The sequence below is a fragment of the Manis pentadactyla genome, chromosome 10 (assembly GCF_030020395.1).
Source record: "Manis pentadactyla isolate mManPen7 chromosome 10, mManPen7.hap1, whole genome shotgun sequence".
NCBI classification, from domain to species: domain Eukaryota; kingdom Metazoa; phylum Chordata; class Mammalia; order Pholidota; family Manidae; genus Manis; species Manis pentadactyla.
Window position 1 is genome coordinate 64,013,793 of NC_080028.1, and position 19,353 is coordinate 64,033,145.

Genomic DNA, 19,353 nt, shown 5'->3' on the forward strand with positions numbered 1-19,353 from the left:
GTATCCTCCCCCCCACCCCAAATATTGGCAATGAATTAACAATCTTTTGAAATACTCTTTAGGGCAGAGAAAACATATCTATGGCTCAAATTCTGTTCACAGGTCCCAGTCTACAGTCTTTGAGGTAAGATCTTGGTGAGAAATTTGGATTTTAATGGACATGCAATGGGAAATCGTTGAATAGTTTTAATAGCAGTGATATAATCTAAGTTACATTTCCAAGAGAACCTCCTGGTCATGCTGTGGGGGTGGCTTCCAGGTGGGCAAGTGTGGAAGAAGGTCATGGTGGTGGTCTAGGTAAGAGCTGATGGGCCTGGGTATGTACAGCTGGTAATGGAAGTTGAAGAATTTGAGTCACGATCAAGGAAAGGGCAGAATCAAGGGTGTCTCACTGATTTGGGTCTGAACAGTTGGGTAGATGGCAGTGCCATCTACGGGGATGATGAACAGGGAAAAGGACTAAGTTCTGGATAGAATCAGAACTTAAGTTTGGATACGTTCTTTATTCAGTGTCTTACATCAAATGCTTAGTTCACTTATTATTTCTTTTAAAATTGGGGGTATTTCTGTTTGACCCTATCAAGATTGTCATTTTTATTTTTTGGTGGTTTCCCTTCAATAACCTATTACATTTTTCCATTTCCTTTTTGATCCACCTTTGTTTTGGAGAATATTTTGGAATATCTGCATGGTTCTGGCTCTGTTACTGACTTCTTTTGTTGCATTGTAGTTAGGAAATGGACTCTGTCCAAATTCTGTTTTTGTAAATTAATTGAGACTTTCTTTGTATCTAGTATAAAATGGGTGGTTTTTCCAAAAGCACCCATTTTATCTCAGTTTCATTTTGCCAAGGCTTTAACATCTCAAAAGGCCAATCAGAGTTTCTTATCCAGTTCCACTTCAAGAAAGAGTTATTATTCTGTTAGAATTAATGGTTGATTTGCTCTGCCAGTGAAAATGCCTAATGCAAAATTAATCTCAAGAGAAGGTAATGTCATATTATTTTTCACTTGTGAGTTTTCAAGAGGATACAGTGAACATTTGCTATAGAACCATTTTCTTTAGATCCGACTTTGACCAAAGGCGATTTCATTTTGGACCTTGTCCAAAGAAGTTTGACCTTTTCCAAGGGAGTTAAGTGGCAGCTGAAGCTTGGAGGGTCACTGGCAGGATGCGGGACGTTCTTATAACATAACCAACCCTCTTCTGAGCCCCTGTACAACCTGCTGGATCCAGGGATGTGCTGTTTTTTCTGTCACAGCCGAGTCCTTCTCAGCTGTGTACTTTGATTCCCTTAGATGTTCTCATCTCTTTCTTTCACAAGCCCTCATTTCTGTGAGTTCTTTGATAGCATCGATGAAGTACTGAATCTCATGCACATACATTGCTTGCAGCTTCCTTTTCTAGCAAAATACTTTGCAGCTGCTCTACAATAGAATGAAAGTCTTGTCACTGTCACTTTTTATAGGCTTTTAGCTTCTTCTCTTCTTAGTAAGTGGTCAAGCAGAGAGAACTCTTGCTAAACTCTTACTTCTCGTATTCACCTAATTTCTTTTTTGGTTTTCTTTTCTCCTCAGGTCTCTACCTGAGCTACTAGCAAAGTGTAAAGTGTTTATTTTGCAAGCATAGGTAATATTTTTATACTCACTATAATAAGATATTCAAGAGTAAACCTGTTTGTTTCTTCTACACTATGTTGGACTTCAATTTACCCACTTTTATATCTTTTTTGTGCATAATCTCAATTTTCAGTAGAGATGAAGTATTGAAAGAGTCTAATGAAGTTCGTTATAGCCAAAAGCTCATGTAGGAAGAGATTTTCCTCTTTTTGCAGTCTCTGAAATATCATCAAAATGAAGGTTGTGCTAAAGGAGAGGCAAGGTAAAGAATTAAATTCAGTTTCCCAAGTGGTAGCCAATATTTCTAGTGTACATTGGAAATAAAGTAATTGACCAGTTACTAAGTAGGTTTGAATATGTTATTATAGGAAAAAAATTATATGGGGTTTAAGAACCAGCTCAGGAAGAGAGAGGCTTGGCTAGCTTTCTCGCCTCCTCTGGTCCCCATTTAGTTGCAGCTTGCTTCTGAAAGAAGCAATCAGCGGTAGTTTATGATGCTCAGACATTTCTATGATGCATGCTGACTGAAAATCATTGATGTTTCTGCTTTAACTAGATTTAGCTACTTTGAGTTGAAAGCACGGTGCTGCCTGAAATCCCATTTTGCTAAACCCTCCAGTAAGTAAAACCACTGAGTCCTTCAGGAAAATTCCCTTGCACAGTTAGAGAAACTGTTAATTATAGCTACAATCAGCTCGAGAGGTCTACCTTAAAGGTACAGGAATTCTGCCTGCTCCAGCCGGTCTTTACTTTATATCCAGCCCAGGTAGTGCCATTCAAATGGTATTATGTGGCTGAGCCTCTTCTGATGTGTTTTCTCAGATCCTATGATTTTTGCATCCCTGCAAAATGCTTTGCAAGCATGGCCACAAATCTTTCAGACATCAACTTCCTTTTCCATTCCTGGGATTCCTGACTTTCCCCACCCACCCTCCTTCCTTCCCCCTCCCGATCTAGCAAAACAATTAATTCTTAAAAAATAATTTTAAACCAGCCCCTCACACAATCATTTGTAGAACTGACCCCTTTGCAAAGAACGTTACCTTGGGAACTGAGATAAATTGTAGGCTTATGGATTATAAAGCTGTTTTTTTTACCTTAATGAAAATTTAATCTGTTATGAATGGTTCATCATAACATATGCCAAGAAGAGCATGCCAGAAATAACAATCTGAAGGAACACACGGGATCTAATGCTTCCATACTTTTGCAAGAGTAAAAGAGATCATCGAAACAACACATGTCAGATGCTATTACTGTCATATTGTTGAGGCCATCTGTTAAAAACCAAGATCAGGACCTGCTGTGTTCATTGAATTTGCAGTTCTGGAAAGGACAATGTCAAATGAAATTAAGTTGATTCTGTTAAGAGGAATATACCTGGGGGATTATTATTTTTTTTCCAGAAAGACAAACCTGTTATTTGTGTAGCTGTCCATGCAAGCATAGCAGCCTTTTAAAAAAAGCATGAAAGTTCATGTCACTGCCCTAGTTACTCAGTATCTGAAACACCAAATTGCAATAATAGTTTGAATATTTAGATAGATATTTGAATATATGCATGTAAAGATTCAGAATACAGATACATCCCTGATAAAGTTGGTCTTAGAACACTTAGGGGCCTTCAGAATTAGTCAAGGATGACTGCAAAAGAGTATTTGAGAGTTGAGAGATTAAAAAACTGTGCTGTTTTCTTTGATATTCTGATGAGGCCTGAAAAATGACATTTAAGAGTGGTTTTTAATGAGATGCTTGCTCACTTTTCAGCCATTCTTGCTTTTATATTGAAATATCAAGCTGGTTTTATTAAACAATAAGTATGTGGGCCTCCCAGTCCCCTTGAATGTTTCTTTGGGCAGTATTTCAAGTGTCCCCACTAACATTCATTTCTCTGTATTCTGTGCTTCTTTTCATCCTCTCGCAGTGCACACTCCCTGCACACAAATAATGAAAGAGTAAAAAAATCTCATTCTATTATTTCCTCTGGTCAGGGCTGTGTGGCTGGGGTTCTTTAGTAAAAGCATCTTTTCCTAATGCATTGGTTCTCAATCAGTGACTAAATAATGCAGTAGGCAAGTCATGGATAATTCCTTGATGTTACCCCATCTGTATGATGTTCAGAGGGAATTTAATGATCACTAATGTCCTTTCCGTCTCTAGAAGTCCAGGATCCTAAGAAAGTGAAGTCCTGTATATGCCTCTTTAAAGTGGTATAACATTATCTATTTGACTTTTATCTGAGCAGATGACATAGAATTAATGATATATAGGAAAATTGCCAAGAAAATCTAATAACAATAATGTATGATATAAATCTTCACCCACTGATGATAAGGACATACTCTCTGGATAGCATGAATATACTTTCCTTAATTTTTCTGTTTTTTTCCCTTATTATATTCCATGTTACATCACAAATTTGTATCTATCTTTCTATTTCTCTATCCATCCATGAAGTTTCTTTTGAGGTCATGTGGATAAAGTGAAGGTTCCTGTGGCCAAGATTCTCACTGGCCCAGGTTGGCTAGCTCACTACACATGTGTGGCAATATGTCATTATTGACTATAAAGAGCTACACCCAGCACTCTGGGTGACACGGTGGCATAGCTGCAAGACTGCAGGAGTTGCAGAGATGAGACTGGAGTGGTGGCAGCACTGAGGACAGACTGAGACAGCTGAGGGGGTAGAGAGGCCCAGAGGCAGAGACCAGCTTGCTGCATGAAGACTCGTTCTGAGTGGACAGAATTCAAGTGCTTGACCTGCCACCACGGAAATAAAGTTGGGTATAAACCCTTTCACCCCACGAATGTTCCACTGTCATTTTACAGTCTCACTGAATCCATAGTGAACTTGCCAGGGGCTGAAACCCATTGGCAAGACAATTGACATAGTTGGCAGGGTTCATTTTGACAAAGCAAAAATGAACAGGCTGCCGTCACAGGAGGAGTGTTTCAGTGGGCTGCCACTGTGGATGGGGAGACAATCGAGTGTCCCCCAGTGGACATGTGGTACTGGGAAGGTGGGGGAGGACTGGGCTCCACCTCAAGAGAAAGAAAATTTGTTGGTGACTGAAATGGCATCACTACAAAGTGCTGTGGAAATGGTGTAGGATGTCATGGTAGCCTGAGAGGAGCAGCATGAGAGTGCAGGCTGCCAGCCACCGGGAGTGGAGCCGTCAGCCCCAGAAATGGAGGAGATAGAGGTTTGATGAACAGGTGGGGGTGGAGGCCTTGCCAGTGCTGGAGGAATCAGCCTCTCCTCCGTTGAAACCCCACCTGATTGAAAGCTGGTGGGAAGCTCAAAGGACTTGGGAACCTCAGGTTCTTTCAGGAGAGGTGCAGCCCCCTCCTCAAGTCATGGAGAACTCCATGCTCTGCCTCTATCCTCAGGCTCAAGTACAAAAGGAAATACAGTCTGCTTCTCCAAGGAAGAATTTAAAGGACCCCATGAAAGTCATGAGGACCCAGATGTGGGTTGATTTGAAAGACAGGGGCAGACAGAAAGAAATTGAATGACTGGAGCTGTGGTAACAACTGAGACTGGAGCAGAGGTTCTGGCTGCTGAGGATGAAGTAGAAGGCAGAGATAAAGCAACAAGATCGGCCTGTGGGTCTGCAAGACTTTCTGCTGGAGAGGCTGGAGAAGGTGGGTATTGTAAGGCCCACCCATTGTTCTGTTACAATGTTCCAGCTTCCCTGAACAGGGACCATTGCAGAGTATTGAGGGCACATAGATTGAGAGGCAAGAATCCTGGAGGGCTGGAGTGTGGATAAAGTGAAGGTTCCTGTGGCCAGGATTCTCACCTGGCCCTGGTTGGCTAGCTCACTACACACGTGTGGGCAATACATTGTTACTGACTCTATATAATGAGCTCTGCCCAGTGTTCTGGGCGATACGTGGCACGGCTGCAAGGCTGCAGGAGAGCAGAGATGAGACTGGAGTGGTGGCAGCAGTGAGGACAGAGACTGAGACGGCTGAGGGGGCAGAGAGGCCCAGAGGCAGAGACCGGCTTGCTGCATGCAGACTTACTCTGAGTGGATGGGATTCTAGTGCTTGACCTGCCACTGTGGGAATAAAGTTGGGTATAACCCTTTCACCCCAAGAACATTCTACTGTTATTTCTTTGGTCACATTGAATCCATAATAAACTTGTCCAGGGCTGACACCCATCGGCAAGACAGGTCACTAAATGGCTTAGTTGCATGAGATGTAATAAGGCTTCATTTCTTTTCTGTGTGTGAAGGTCAAGGCTGTTCACATGTGGTAAGAAGGCCAGGATATTGTTCCCATTGTTCCCTTGCACGATTGGGCGTGAGGGGAAGGGATATGGGTCGGGGATTCAGATAACATGGATATGGACCCGGATGGTTAGAGCTGTATGGTAATGGTGAAGCAGTAGCGACAATCCTGGGGGTGGAGAGAGAAGGATCCCTTCGAGCTTTGGGTGGGGTTTTGTGGCTGGAATATCATCATTTATCAGGCTCTGACCATCTCTGGTAGCATTTTATCCCTCAGTTAGGCCCAGGGGAATGGTGTGGGGAGGTGGAATTTTGTTAGTAAAGGAGTGGGCAGTGGTGGAAGCACCGGCACAAGTTTTCCCTGTAGACAGAGCAGAAATGCAAGGATGGAGGCAGAGATGCTCCCAAATCCCAGAATTTTCATGTGCAGTGAATTTGATGAATTTGGTCAATTGCTCACCATCTTGGTTCTACCTATAACTCTCAGGAAACCTGTTGCCTACTTTTCCAGACTGTTTTTAGGGTTTATGTTAATGAAATCACACTTGCTTACAACTGGGTATTGATAATTAAAATGCTTTATGCTTTGAGTTTTATATTTTTAAGAGAAATCTTCATATGTGCTTGATTGAGTGAGAGAAGGTGCCTAATACCTACCAGAAAACTTTTAACTGGCTGTTATGTATATTTGATTAAATGAAAGATTATTGTCTACTATATACAAGATTCTATAGGTTATACAAAATGAATTTCCTTGCTCTTGAGGCTCTTACAGTTTGGTTTAAAAATGTTAATAGCGTACTTACTGATTTTAAGATATATATTTTTATACTTTTAAAATTGGGATTCTTTTTTATAGTTAATGGCATGGAATAGTTTAATTGGTAGTATTTGTAATGTCTTAATGGTAAATAAAATTGTGTCTTAACAGCTAATGTCTTCAAATTCAATGAGATCTGGCAGCATCAGAAATTTGGGCAAGTTTGCCTGCATTACATTTGATGCAGGCATATGCTTTGAGTGATTGTGGGTTAGGAAACAGGAATCTAGTTTTGTGGGTTGATTTTGGTTTTCAATTTCCACCTGCCTTTCATTGTGGGAACAGTAATTCCAGGAGTTAAAGCTACATCATTATCTTACAAATAAAAACCAATGACCTCGTTTGGCCTTCAAGAGGGTAAACAGATCTCTTGCAACACCAGAGGGAACACTGGGTTTCCTCAATTTACTAAAAGATAACATGAAGGACTTAAACACATGGCACCTTTCTGAGACGTTTTCAAAGGTAAATCTATATATCATTTTTTTCCACTGTAACTAAAAATCCATGTTAGATGTGTCTTCACTTTATACAACAAGACAGGATATGGCATTTTTGGCATTGGTATTGTCTTGCCAATGGATTTCAGCCCTGGAGAGAAGTTCACTATGGATTCAATGTGACCAAAGAAATGACAATGGAACACTCTTGGGATGAAAGGATTTATACCCAACTTTATTCCCACGGTGGCAGGTCAATCACTAGAATCCCATCCACTCAAAGCAAGTCTGCATGCAGCAAGCCGGACCTGTCTCTGGGCCTATCTATCCCCACAGCCATCTCAGTCTCTGTCCTTGGTGCTGCCACCACTCCAGCCTCTGCTCTCCTGCAGCTGTGCAGCAGCTCTGCCACTATGTCACCCAGAGCACTGGACAGAGCTCTTCATATAGAGTCAATGACAATGTATTGCCCATGTGTGTGTAGTGAGCTAGCCAACCAGGGCCAGGTGAGAATCCTTTGAGCCAAGCTTGTAAAAAATAGATTCCAGTGGAGAGATACAAGAGAATCATTCAAGATTCACAGAGTGTCAGAAAGAAAGTCCGTGTATACTAGCTGGTCTTATTATACTTAGAGCATCTTTGTTAGCTACAGGTCAGAGCCAGGGGAGAGAAAAAGGCTGAAGACATAGGAGACAGAGGGGACCAATAATAGAGTACAGCTTGGGAAGAAGTAAGAGGTGATGGGATTCCGAGCATAGGCAGTCAGAGGAATTAATCTTAGATAAGAAAAATGACATGTATTTCTCTGAGGCATGTAGAGGAGGACTGGTACAGATGCAGTTGAATTCTTTTTCAGGTGATTCCCTCTGCAATCCTTAGCAGCTGAGGTGTATGAGCAGAAGAGAGGCAAGACTGCAGGGTTGCTACAAGGTTGAGTTGTCTTGGAAGCTGCAGCTCTATAAGGAAGAAAGTGAAGTTAAATTGTGTCCAAGGGGAAGAAGGAAATTGAGGGGTCAGGAATCAGAAGGCTTCAAGAAGTTGACCATTAAATTTGATGGGAAAGAGGAAGTGGGCTACGTGGAAGTCCCAGAGGCTGTTTTTGCAGAGTTGAGTGTCAGAATCTTGGGTGTGTAGGCTGAGTGAGGTTTTAGCTGTGAGCTGACTCACAGGTCTCAGCGGGAGCTGCTGATAGTCATCCACATTGATGAATTAACTGAATTAACTCAACTTCCAAAGTCCTCACTGGATTGTGAGAAGTGCTCTGGAGATCAGTAGATTATAATAATGAGAGGGCTGCAAGGACTTTTAGAGGAATCAAATGTACCTTGAAGAAGCCAAGGCACATTATTAAAGGTGGGGGTGGAAAGAGCAAAGATCTGCAAGAAACAGTGGAAGAGTGAAGAGTGCGAGTCAAATGTTTCAGCCCAGAGTACATGTGCTGTAGGAGATTTTCTGAGAGGTATGTAAGAAAGCAATATTTTTAGGAGACAGACATGCCTGAAGATCAGGTAGATAGCAGTTTAACGTGCTGGATTAGAGTGTGGATTTCAGAATCAGATAAACCTGAGTCAAATCCAGGCTACAGAGCAGTATGTCCTGGGGCAGCATGACTTTACTATGCCTTGGCTTTCTCATCTGAAAAATGGAAATAATAATAGTACCTGGTTACTATATGGGTTAAATGCTTTGGTGTTTTTCTCCTACTTCACAGATCTCTCATCCTCAGCTACTTTACTATTTTTTTCTTGTCTCTCTAGGCTTTTACTGCTGGGGTGTCTTAGGGCTCAGACCTTGCTCTGCTTTGTCTTGTCTTTTTCCTTCCCCTTCCCTCCCCAGCCAGCCTTGCAGTTTTGAATGCCATCCATACGCTGATGACTCTTAAATGATTCTCTCTCATACCGACCTTTCTCCCAAAGTCATATATTCACCTGGAGCTATCAGACAACTCCATTCGAATGGCTGATTTACGTCTCCAACTCAACATGTTCAAAACTGAAATCCTCAACTTCCACCTCAAACCTGCTTTACCCACAGCCTTCTCCATCTCACCAATGACAACTCTCTCCAGTGACTGACATCAAAACCTTTGAAATCGTCCTTGTTTCTCTCTCTCAGACCCCACATCCAGTTGTCTGTGTCTGTACCCAATATCCTGAATCCAGCCCCTTCTTTCCACTTCTGCTGTTACATCCCGATCTGAGTTCCGCCCTACACTGTTTCCAGCATTGCCCCCCCAAGTCTTTTCTCAACGTAGCCTGAGTTTGCTTAAGAGATCTTTGAAATGTAAGTCTGGTCTTATCACTCTTCTAATACTGTCCAGTGAATTCCATTTATCACAGAAAACTAAAGTCCTTACAAAGGCCTGCAAGTATGTGTATATAGTCTTCAGTTTCCATATCTCTGTGACCTCATCACCCATTGTTCTCTTCCTGCCACAGTCTGTGCAGCTTCCATGTTCCTCAAATGTTCTTCTTTCAAGTGTTTTCCTGGTTAATTGCCTTCCCTTCAAATCTTGGTTCAGATCTTACCTTCTCAAGAGAAGACTGCTGACCCCTCACCTTTTAACAATGCGCCATGTACCAGCCCCCTCCATAAGGCACTCCCAATCCCCTAACCCTGCTTTGCTTTTTATCACCTCCTTACCTACTCTCCCCTTTACTTGTTATGTCTATTTTTCATTTCCCATCTCACTATGGAATGAAATGTCATATGAGCAGTGTCTTTATCTGCTTTCATCACCAGTGTGTACTAAGAACCTAGTTGGGTGCTTGGTAAGTGGTAGGTACTGAATGAATACTTCTTGAGTGAATAAAACAATGAGTAAAGGAATGGATGATACCAACACACTTTCTATATGCTGGACATTATACTAAGCACTTCATTAGTTCTACCGTTATTGTTACACATCTTTAGTTGGGGGAGAGGAATGAAGAATACATTCTAGAAAGGTCTGAAAAGAATGAAGAAGGATAGAGAGGAAGACTGTTAGGTTGACATAGACTGGCAAGTGGATTATGACCTTACAATACACCCCAGAAGGCTATCGGTTTCTCTGTAAGAACTCCTTGGAAGAAGGCACCATTGGGAGAGCATAGTTAGGAAATAATTTACCCAATGATAATTATTACTAGCAGGAATGAGCCTTTTCTCACCCTTACATGCCCAATGGAGGCTACTTTTAAATAATTATCTTGGTAAAGTTTTATTAATCTTTTGGCACTGAACACAGTGGTGCACTTTATTGGAAGACACCGTTCACCACTGAAGTTTTAAAGCTCTTGGGGGAGCATTTGAATGAGAATGGGATTTGATAGCAGGATTGATTTAGAAGTGGTGGTTCACATTTTCCTTTTTTTTTTTTTAGATCTCGAATGTTTGGGCAATTAGTGAATTTAAGAGAGAATTGCAGAAATTTAGTGCAGAGAACATGGGATTTTCTGATTACTTTGAGTTTCTATGCCTTTTGAATTTTGATGCTTCATTCTTGTACTTCCCATTGATTTAAATATTGAAATGGTTTAATTGCTATGGTGGACCTGAGAATTTTATGATAGACCCAGGGATATAGGCAGACATTTTTTTTCTTAAACTAATGTTTTATATTCCTGATCTAATTCATGCTCTTTACTGACAATGTCAGAAATGCAGAAATCTTCAAAGAAGAAAAATTACCCTCATTCCATCACCAGAGATAATAACCCTGTTAGTTTATTGGTATATTGTGCATGTTCTGTCTTGAGTCATTTCAAAAGTTGGCTGTATTTCTCTTGGAATTTATTTCTTAAGCAACAAAATCACTCTATTATCTGCACGGCAGTGATTCCTAACCCTTACTTGTGTTAGGATTCTGCTCAGAATCTAATAAGCTATAGATTCCCTTCCCCCAAATCTCCATATGGTCATGCAACACAAATTTTACATATTATCAGGGATTTTATGGACAATCTGAATCCTATGATAGTAATAGTCTATGGATTTTAGGTTAAAATCCTTGATATAAAGCACATGCTCCTTTAAAAAATTTTAACAGTGTAATAAATGATGAAAAATTTAAATGCTTTCCTATAATGCTCATGCTTATTCAAAGGTAACTTTGATAATAGTGAGTATCTGTTGTTTCTATCTACCTACCACCCATTTTATCCTTCTCTTCTAGTAACACTGCCCAATCACCTTGTTAACAAGAATGGGCATGTGACCCACATTGCAGCAAGAAGGATCTCTGACCTTAGAATAGCTAAAGTATGATTTAAAGTTAAATGGACACTGACATTTTACCAAATATGTAATAATCTATGCAGTTGAATGTTTCTTTTCCACTCTAATCACTTTGGGAGATTGCATTTCAATTATACTGTGATAGTTCAAAATATTTTTTGCTTCTCTTTTGGAATTGCCTTTAAAGCAAATACATGAGCTGTATAAGCAAGTCACATTATAGAGCTTTTGTTAAAATTACAGAAAACTCCACCCAAAGGACCAGAGCAAAAAGAGAATCTTTTGGTCCATGTACCTAGAAAAGTTTAAGGGGGAGCTCTGTTTTCAAACACAGTGGGATGGAGAAACTCAAATAGTGTCATCAAGATCTTATTTGTCTGCCTCAGACAGGTTTTTTCTATGTGGTGGCAAAAGTGATTATAACATCCTTTCAAGCTGAAGTCCATTGGAGGCAGAGAGCATCACTTCTGATAGCTCCTAGAGAAATCACAAGACCTAGACTGAGTGCCCGGCCTGAAACTATCCCTGAGGCCGGGGGGAATGCAGTGTGGTTTCTTGTTTAGTTCTGGGGCATGTACTTTCCCATGGAGTCTCAGGTCTACCCAGTATGCATGGACTAAGAGCGGGGAGGAGGTTAAGTGTTGCAATGGGTGGCTATTATTGGGAGAAGGGGAAAAGGATACTGAGAATCCTCATCTACAGCTGGTATGATACTTCTAAGGCCACAACTTCTTGGTGACTCAAAACATCCACCTTCTTCACCAGACATGACTCTAAGTAACTTTTGGTAACAGTAAAGACAATTTACACCATCAGAGCTATTTAAAAAGGAATGTGTTTCAGATTGTAATATCTATTCCAAGGAAGGCAGAAATCATACCTGGGAAAATACAGTTTACTCAGAGGAGTTATCTCCTAATTTAAACAAAACAGAAGGAATGAGCAGTAAGACAAACCTTTATGTTGAAGTAAGTGTTGACTTTTAGCCTGTGTTCTTAAAAGCCATCTTTCAAAAGGAGATTATGAAGTTCTCGAGGTGTCTGCAACATTGAATTATGAAGTGCCATCCTCATAAAGTATTAAGTTTTGGAATAAATGTACTAAAATATGAATTCTTGTGAGTGTTCCTGTGGGTTCAAATTACATGCAATCTGTGTTACTGGTTATAATGTTCTATGTGATCAAGCTTATTTGTTGTGGGATTTATGCATTTCCATTTGGCTTATTTTGCATGTTGATCTAGCAGTTTCTGAGATGTGTTAAAATTTTCACCTACACTTGTTGATTCAGCTCTTTATCTCTCCTAATTTTTCAGTGATTTTAAAAAGTAAATATATTTTAAATCATATATAGGAATCTTTTCATAGGAATCATATATATTTTAAAAAGTATATACATTTCAAGGCTATATATATGTGTGTGTGTGCATGTGTGTGTGTTTATATATATATATGTATATATATATATACATATATATATATAAAATGATTGTTATATTTTCTTAATATAATGTTTCTTTTACCAATATATGATGTTTCCCTTTTCCCTCAAGACATTTTCATGGTGGGTTCTATAACTGGCTTTCTTTTATTTCTTATTTTTCTGGTATATATTCTCCATTCCTATTATTAACATTTTTGTATACTTTGTATACTTTCTTTGCTTGCTTTTTCCCCCTGTTTAATAGTCACTCTGGGATTTTGCCTTTTGATTGATAAGTTTGATCTGCATATGTTCACTGTAATTATTTTTAAGACTTGTTTCTGTCATCTATTCTTTGTTTTCTATTTACCCTTCCTCCCTTTATATACTCCATTAAGTACATGGAAAAATTTGTTCTCTTTAGAAAGCTATACATAATTATCTTTATTCTTATGGTGTTTTCTCCCAATCTGCTTAGATTTATAGTTGTGCTTATTTTTACCATCAAGGAGTTAGAAAACTTACCAATATCTATTTTTTTCATTGACCAAGACAAGAAACTTAGTACATTTTAACTTTTCTTGCTTCCCTCTGGTATCCTCCTTCAAACTTCATTGTCATACTATTATTGTTTAGAATTTTAGTTTTAGGTTTCTATGCATATAGTTTCCTGGTTATTGCTTATTAGATAATAATAAATTAAGTTTTGTCTCATCTTTAGTTCCCACACCCCTTTTCTTTTCTCCTGGATCCATTCTTTATTATGTTAGGGTATATTTTTTAACACTTATTTCAAAGAGAGTCTTTGTATAATAAATTTTTATCACCTCAATAAGCCTGTGAATATCTTTATCTCATCATTGCATTTTGATGATAGTTTAGCTGGATATAAAACTCAAGATTCAAAATATTTCCTTCAACATTCTGAAGTATTTATTACAATATCTTCATGTACCAATGATGTTGATAAGTTTTATGTCTATTTGATATTTTTACATTGTAAATTATCTGCCTTTTCACTTTAAAAGATTAAAAATTTTTTAAACATTTCAGTATAACTTCACTAGGTATGAATTTTAAAAAAACCTTATCTGTTTAATGCTTTTCTGGTCAGTTTCATTAATTTTTCTTTTTTAAAAAAATAGTTTAAGTTTAACACAGGGTGTTTCATTTGTTATTTTTCTTTCAGAATGTGTATTTTCCTCAGATTTGTTCTAATATTTTTCTGGGTATATCTTTTATTCCTCTATGGATAACAGATTCTTTGTCTTATAATGTTGACATGGGGGGATGGGCATAAGACCAGGCCCTAGTTTGTATTCCTTTAGGTAATTTAAGATTTCAGTGCTTGGGGAGAGACCCTGGTATTAACTGGGTTCTGTCCATCTCAGTTTCCTCTGCTACGGGTGTCACCATACATTGTTCCATCTAGGGATCAGCACCTTTTTATGTAATTTCCTAGCCCAAGGAGTAGTGAGGGGAAGCAGAAGAGGGAAGATTCAGTGGCCAGCTTTTCTGCTAGTTCTCATTGCTACAGGCCCTTTATTGCAGCTGTATTCCAGTGCTACCATATTATTTCTTTACCATCTGTATCTGCACTATTGTAGTGAGTGTTCTCCCAAGGTAATGAGGAGAGAAAGAGAATTGATAGAAAGATCTCCTAACCTATTTTGATCTGTGGCTTCAGGACTCTCCCTCTCTAGTACACTCCTCTTCCTTACCATGGGACCTAACCACTGTCTGATTCCCCAAAGCTTTCTTGCTGTTCATGTATAAGCATGGCTCTGAGATCTGTCAACCTCCCTATTTTTCACGTGAGAAGATTAGGTTTTGGGAGTGGAAGCTATCAGTTGGTACCTGGAGTACCTTCTTGTCCTGAACTTCCTGCTACTTTGTTGAAAACTGGAAATCATTCTTTTGTTATAAATTTTTTGCTGCATTTATTTCATATTGCAGATAAAAGCAAGGGCATAATAATATAATGAAACAAACTATGACAATAAAATGTTTTGAATATTTTATTCTCTCTGCATTATATGTCTTTCAATATTTCAGTCAAAGATGTCTATCAACAGTTGGAGGGTTTATACTTAAAACATTTCTACTACTACTAGTAAATCATTCACTACTAGATTTCCAAAAGGCTTTATTTGAATATTAGAAAGACTTTATGTTGGCTGACAGAAATTTTAAGTCAAAGTGACAGCTGTGGCTTGGAGTAGCATTCATTCATTTCATCATTGCCCCAACAAGCAGGTCAAATATCTGTCATGCGTAAAGCAACGTACTGAGGGAAGTAACCAACACAAAGCATGTAATCCTTTTCCTTGGGGACTTGTAGTTAAGTAAGATCCCTGAAACAGCCATAAAAATAATTATAATTCAGAGTAGTCTATGATAATTCACACTTCCTTCTTTGTAATTTACTGTCATATCTTTTTTGTAATACTTGTCACTTTTTACGTTATTTCATCCCCCTCAGAATGCGTGTTCATTAGATGTATGTCTCTTGAAACTCTCTGATTTTTAAAAAAATGTTCTTTGTGACAAGAACACTTAACCTGAGGTCTATCCTCTTAATATTTTTTACGTATACTATATAGCATTGTTAGCTGTAGGCATAATATTTTACAGCAGTTCTCTAGAACATATTCATCTTGCATATTTGAAACTTTGTGTCATTGATTAGAAATTTCCTATTTCCCCCTGTCCCTAGTCCTTGGTAACCACCATTCTACTCTCTGATTATATGAATTTGATTATTCTAGATACCTCATAGAAGAGGAATAATGCAGTATTTGTACTGTGACTGGCTTATTTTGCTTAGTATAGTGTCTTAAAGGTTCATCCATATTATTGCATATTGCAGGATTTTCTTCTTTTTACAGGCTGAATAATATTCAGTTGTGTGTATATACAGCACTTTCATTACATTGACATGTAGTTTGTTTCCATATCTTGATGTTGTGAATAGTGCTGCAATGAATATTGTAGTATTAAAATCTCTTTGAAATCCTAGATTTCAATTCTTTTGGATAAATACCCAGAAGGTGGCTTACTGAATCAAATGGTGGTTCTATTTTTAATATCTTGAGTGATCTGCATAGCAGCTGTGCCATTTTGCATTCCCATCAACAGTGTAACTCTCTTATTTTATTTTATTTTTACCACATCCTAGGTGCTAAACATAAATGTGTTATTATAGAAATTACAGAGAATAAAATAGCATTTCTTGGTTGCCAGAAATAGTGAAAATTCTGTTTGAAGTGGGTTCCTCTTTGGCATTAACCCAGATCCTCTTTCCTCAGGTGTGCTTTCTTAATTATCTTGAAATACCTTTTCCCTCTGAGCAGAAATATCTCAAGAATACACCAGCCTCAAGGAAATGACTAGATGTTTTTGTCTCCATCTCTGTCTTTCGTATCCAGCTTGTTTTCCATTGGAACAGCAAAACTTTCACCTGCTAGAGCTGAGAAAACCTTTTAGTGTGGGCTGTCTCTAACAATTCAGCATCACCTTGACTGGGCTGTTGCCAATGCCCACAAACCCGTCACCGCTATTCTCAGTAGCACATGCCCCACTTTTGTTTAAATAGCATAAAAGTTGGAGCTGGGAAAAAGAACAATATCAAATGTGGCATTTGAAATAGATATTATAAACCTAGACTGTAAAGATTCTAGGAAGGAGTGAGGTTGATGGCTCTTGATGAGAGAGATTAAAACCATGGCATAATTAAATGTTAGAAGGTACTTTGGAGGTCACTTGCCCTAGTACCCTCATGTCTGAAATAAGGAAACTGAAATCCAGTTTGGGAAATGGTTAAACTAGCACCAGAGCTTGGTCCTTCTTACTCTTGGGTCAATGCTTTTCCTATCATATCCAACCAGGCTTCCTGTGTATTTCAGACTTGGAAGTCAATGATAACATGCTATGAGGGTATTTTTCAATAGGTCTAGATTTTGTAAGCTAGAAAACATTTAGTTGATGACACTGAGGAATTTGCTAAGACTTGTTCCTGTACTTAGTGTGATAGTTAATTTTATGTCAGCTTGGCTGGGCATGGTGCCAGATATGTGGTCAAAATTATTTTGGATGACTCTGTGAGTGTGTTTCAGGTGAGATTAACATTTAAATTGGTGGGCTTTGAGTAAAGCAGATTCCCCTCCATAATGTGGTTGGGCCTCATCCAATCAGTTGAAGGCCCAAATAGAACAAAAGACAGAAACCCTCCCTCTGCCCCACCCTGCCTCCAAGTAAGAGGGAATTTTGCTAGCAGATGGGCTTTGGACTTGAACTGCAATATTAGGTCCTAATGGGTTTCTATGGCTCCTTAAATGGTCTGAAGTGATGACTCACCCTATAGATTTTGAACTTTCCAGTCTCCATAACTGGATGCACCAATTCTTTAAAATCTATCAGCTAGTTTCTCTCCATATATATATGTGCATGTATATATATGTGTGTGTGTGTGTGTGTGTGTGCGCGGGCGCGCGCATCCTATTGGTTCTGTTACTTCGGAGAACTCTAATATATTTGGTGGAACTTTGTTTCTCTAATTCAGCATTTGGACCTCAAATATTTGTACCCAGAGCATCTTGTTTGATGTTTTAGATCATCATGTGCTATTGTCTTTATTTTTCATGCTCTGAAAACACAAAGATTCTTCTATTTTGTTTTAATACTAGAGAAAACCTTTAAAAATTGTGCTCTTATTTCTTTCTTGATAACAAAGACTATTTCATAAGAATTCTGATATGTCTTCATCAAATTCTGAGACCAGGGTGCCTGGCTCTCCCTGTTGCAGGGTGTGGCAGGTTTTTGGCTCAGGTGTCAGGAAGCAAGCACATAGCAGCTCAGCTTCCATTCTTTTTCTGAAAAATTGGTAGTTATTCTCCTGTCTAGCCCTCTCTTCTGCTCTCCCAAGACACTCCCAGAACCTCTTCATCCTCTTTCTTTGTATTGGGTAGTACACTTTTGGTCATGAGTGACAGTAACCCAACTTAGGCTAGCTTAAGCCAAAAGAGAATTTTATTTGTTTATGTAACAAAAAAGTCTGAGGGGAGATCTATGGTAGGTGAATCTAGACCCTCAAATGTTGTCCTCAAGACCCATTCTCTCCCTGTCTCTCTGCTTGGCTTTCCTACATGTTGGTGTCATTTTCAGACTGGCTCACACTTAGTATTGGCAAAATACACTAAAGAGTTCTGAGCTCACAGCCTATTCATTTAACACCACAGGAGAAAAGGAGTGTTTCCTGAGAGTTCTAACACAAGTCTTGGACCTGCCTGTCCTTGACTATTAGTCACCTGACTATTGGCTAATGCAGATCACATGTCTATCCCTGCATATGCTGATTAGCTTACTCTGAGACCATTGCCCATCTTCATACTTCAGTCAGGGCTGGCCTCAATCAACCCGTGTGGAGAAAGCAAGGAAGAGGCAGTTTTCTATAAAAGAAAGGGGGATGGGTGCCAGGTAAACAAAAGTAATAGAATACACTGCAGGATCTTTGGCAAGTTGGGCTGTGAGATTGTGTCTGGCAGGTGGGTGAGGAGCCGTGGAGAGGATGACCAAGGAGCTCAGTCTTGAATAGTTCAAGTCTTTTATTAATCTTTAAGATTTGTATTTCTTTTCAGTTTTACTGAGGTATAATTGACATATAAAATTGAAATACATTTAAAGCATACATTGGGATAGTTTGATATACATATATATCATATATTCATTTATATACATTTGATGTGCATATGCAAGTGCTTGTGAAATATCCTGTAGTTCTGGATATTTGAGACCTGGAAACGGTGAAAGAAGACTATGCTATAGGGCATCCTCAATGTTTTAGAAACAAGTTACATTTCCTGAAAGGTTTTAAAGTTCTAGAATGGAGATTTTGAGTTATATTTAGTCTCTCCTTACCTTGTTGTGTCATTTTCTGATTGATTATTATCAGTTTCATTCTTCTCTGTGGTTTGCGATAGGATTCAAATGAGATCCTGGGAAGTATGCTCCATGAGGAAAGGAGGTTAGTCCTTTTGTTGAATATCTCATGTATTTTTTATCTTGGTTCTTCCAGTGGTAACATCTTGTGAGACTAGGATACTGAAATGTTGACATTGATGCAGTTAAGATGGCTGACTCTGTGTGTGTGTGTATGGGAGAGAGAGAGAGAGGGAAAGAGAGAGAGAAATTGTTTGACCACAAATTGTTCCCATTCACTGTACATGCTCTTTTGCAATATGACTTTGCTGTTCGTATAATCACAGAGATAAATTTTCTTGTTTGATCTCCTTGGATTTGGGCCAGACTAATTTTTGCTTTGACCAATAGAATGTGACAGAAGTTATGTTATGTGAGTCCTAGAGCCTTGGCTTCAAAAACCTTGCATATTTTACCTTCTCTCTCTTGACACATTTTCCTGAGACCCCAAGTGAAGAAGACGGCCTAGACTGTTGGAGGAGAGAGTCCATGAGGAGGCAAGCCGAGGTCCCCAGCAACAGGTAGAACCAACTGCCAGACATGTGAATGAGGCCATCTTGGACCTGCCAGGCCAGCCAACTCTCTTGCTAAATGTATGATTAGGGCCAGTTGAAACAAGT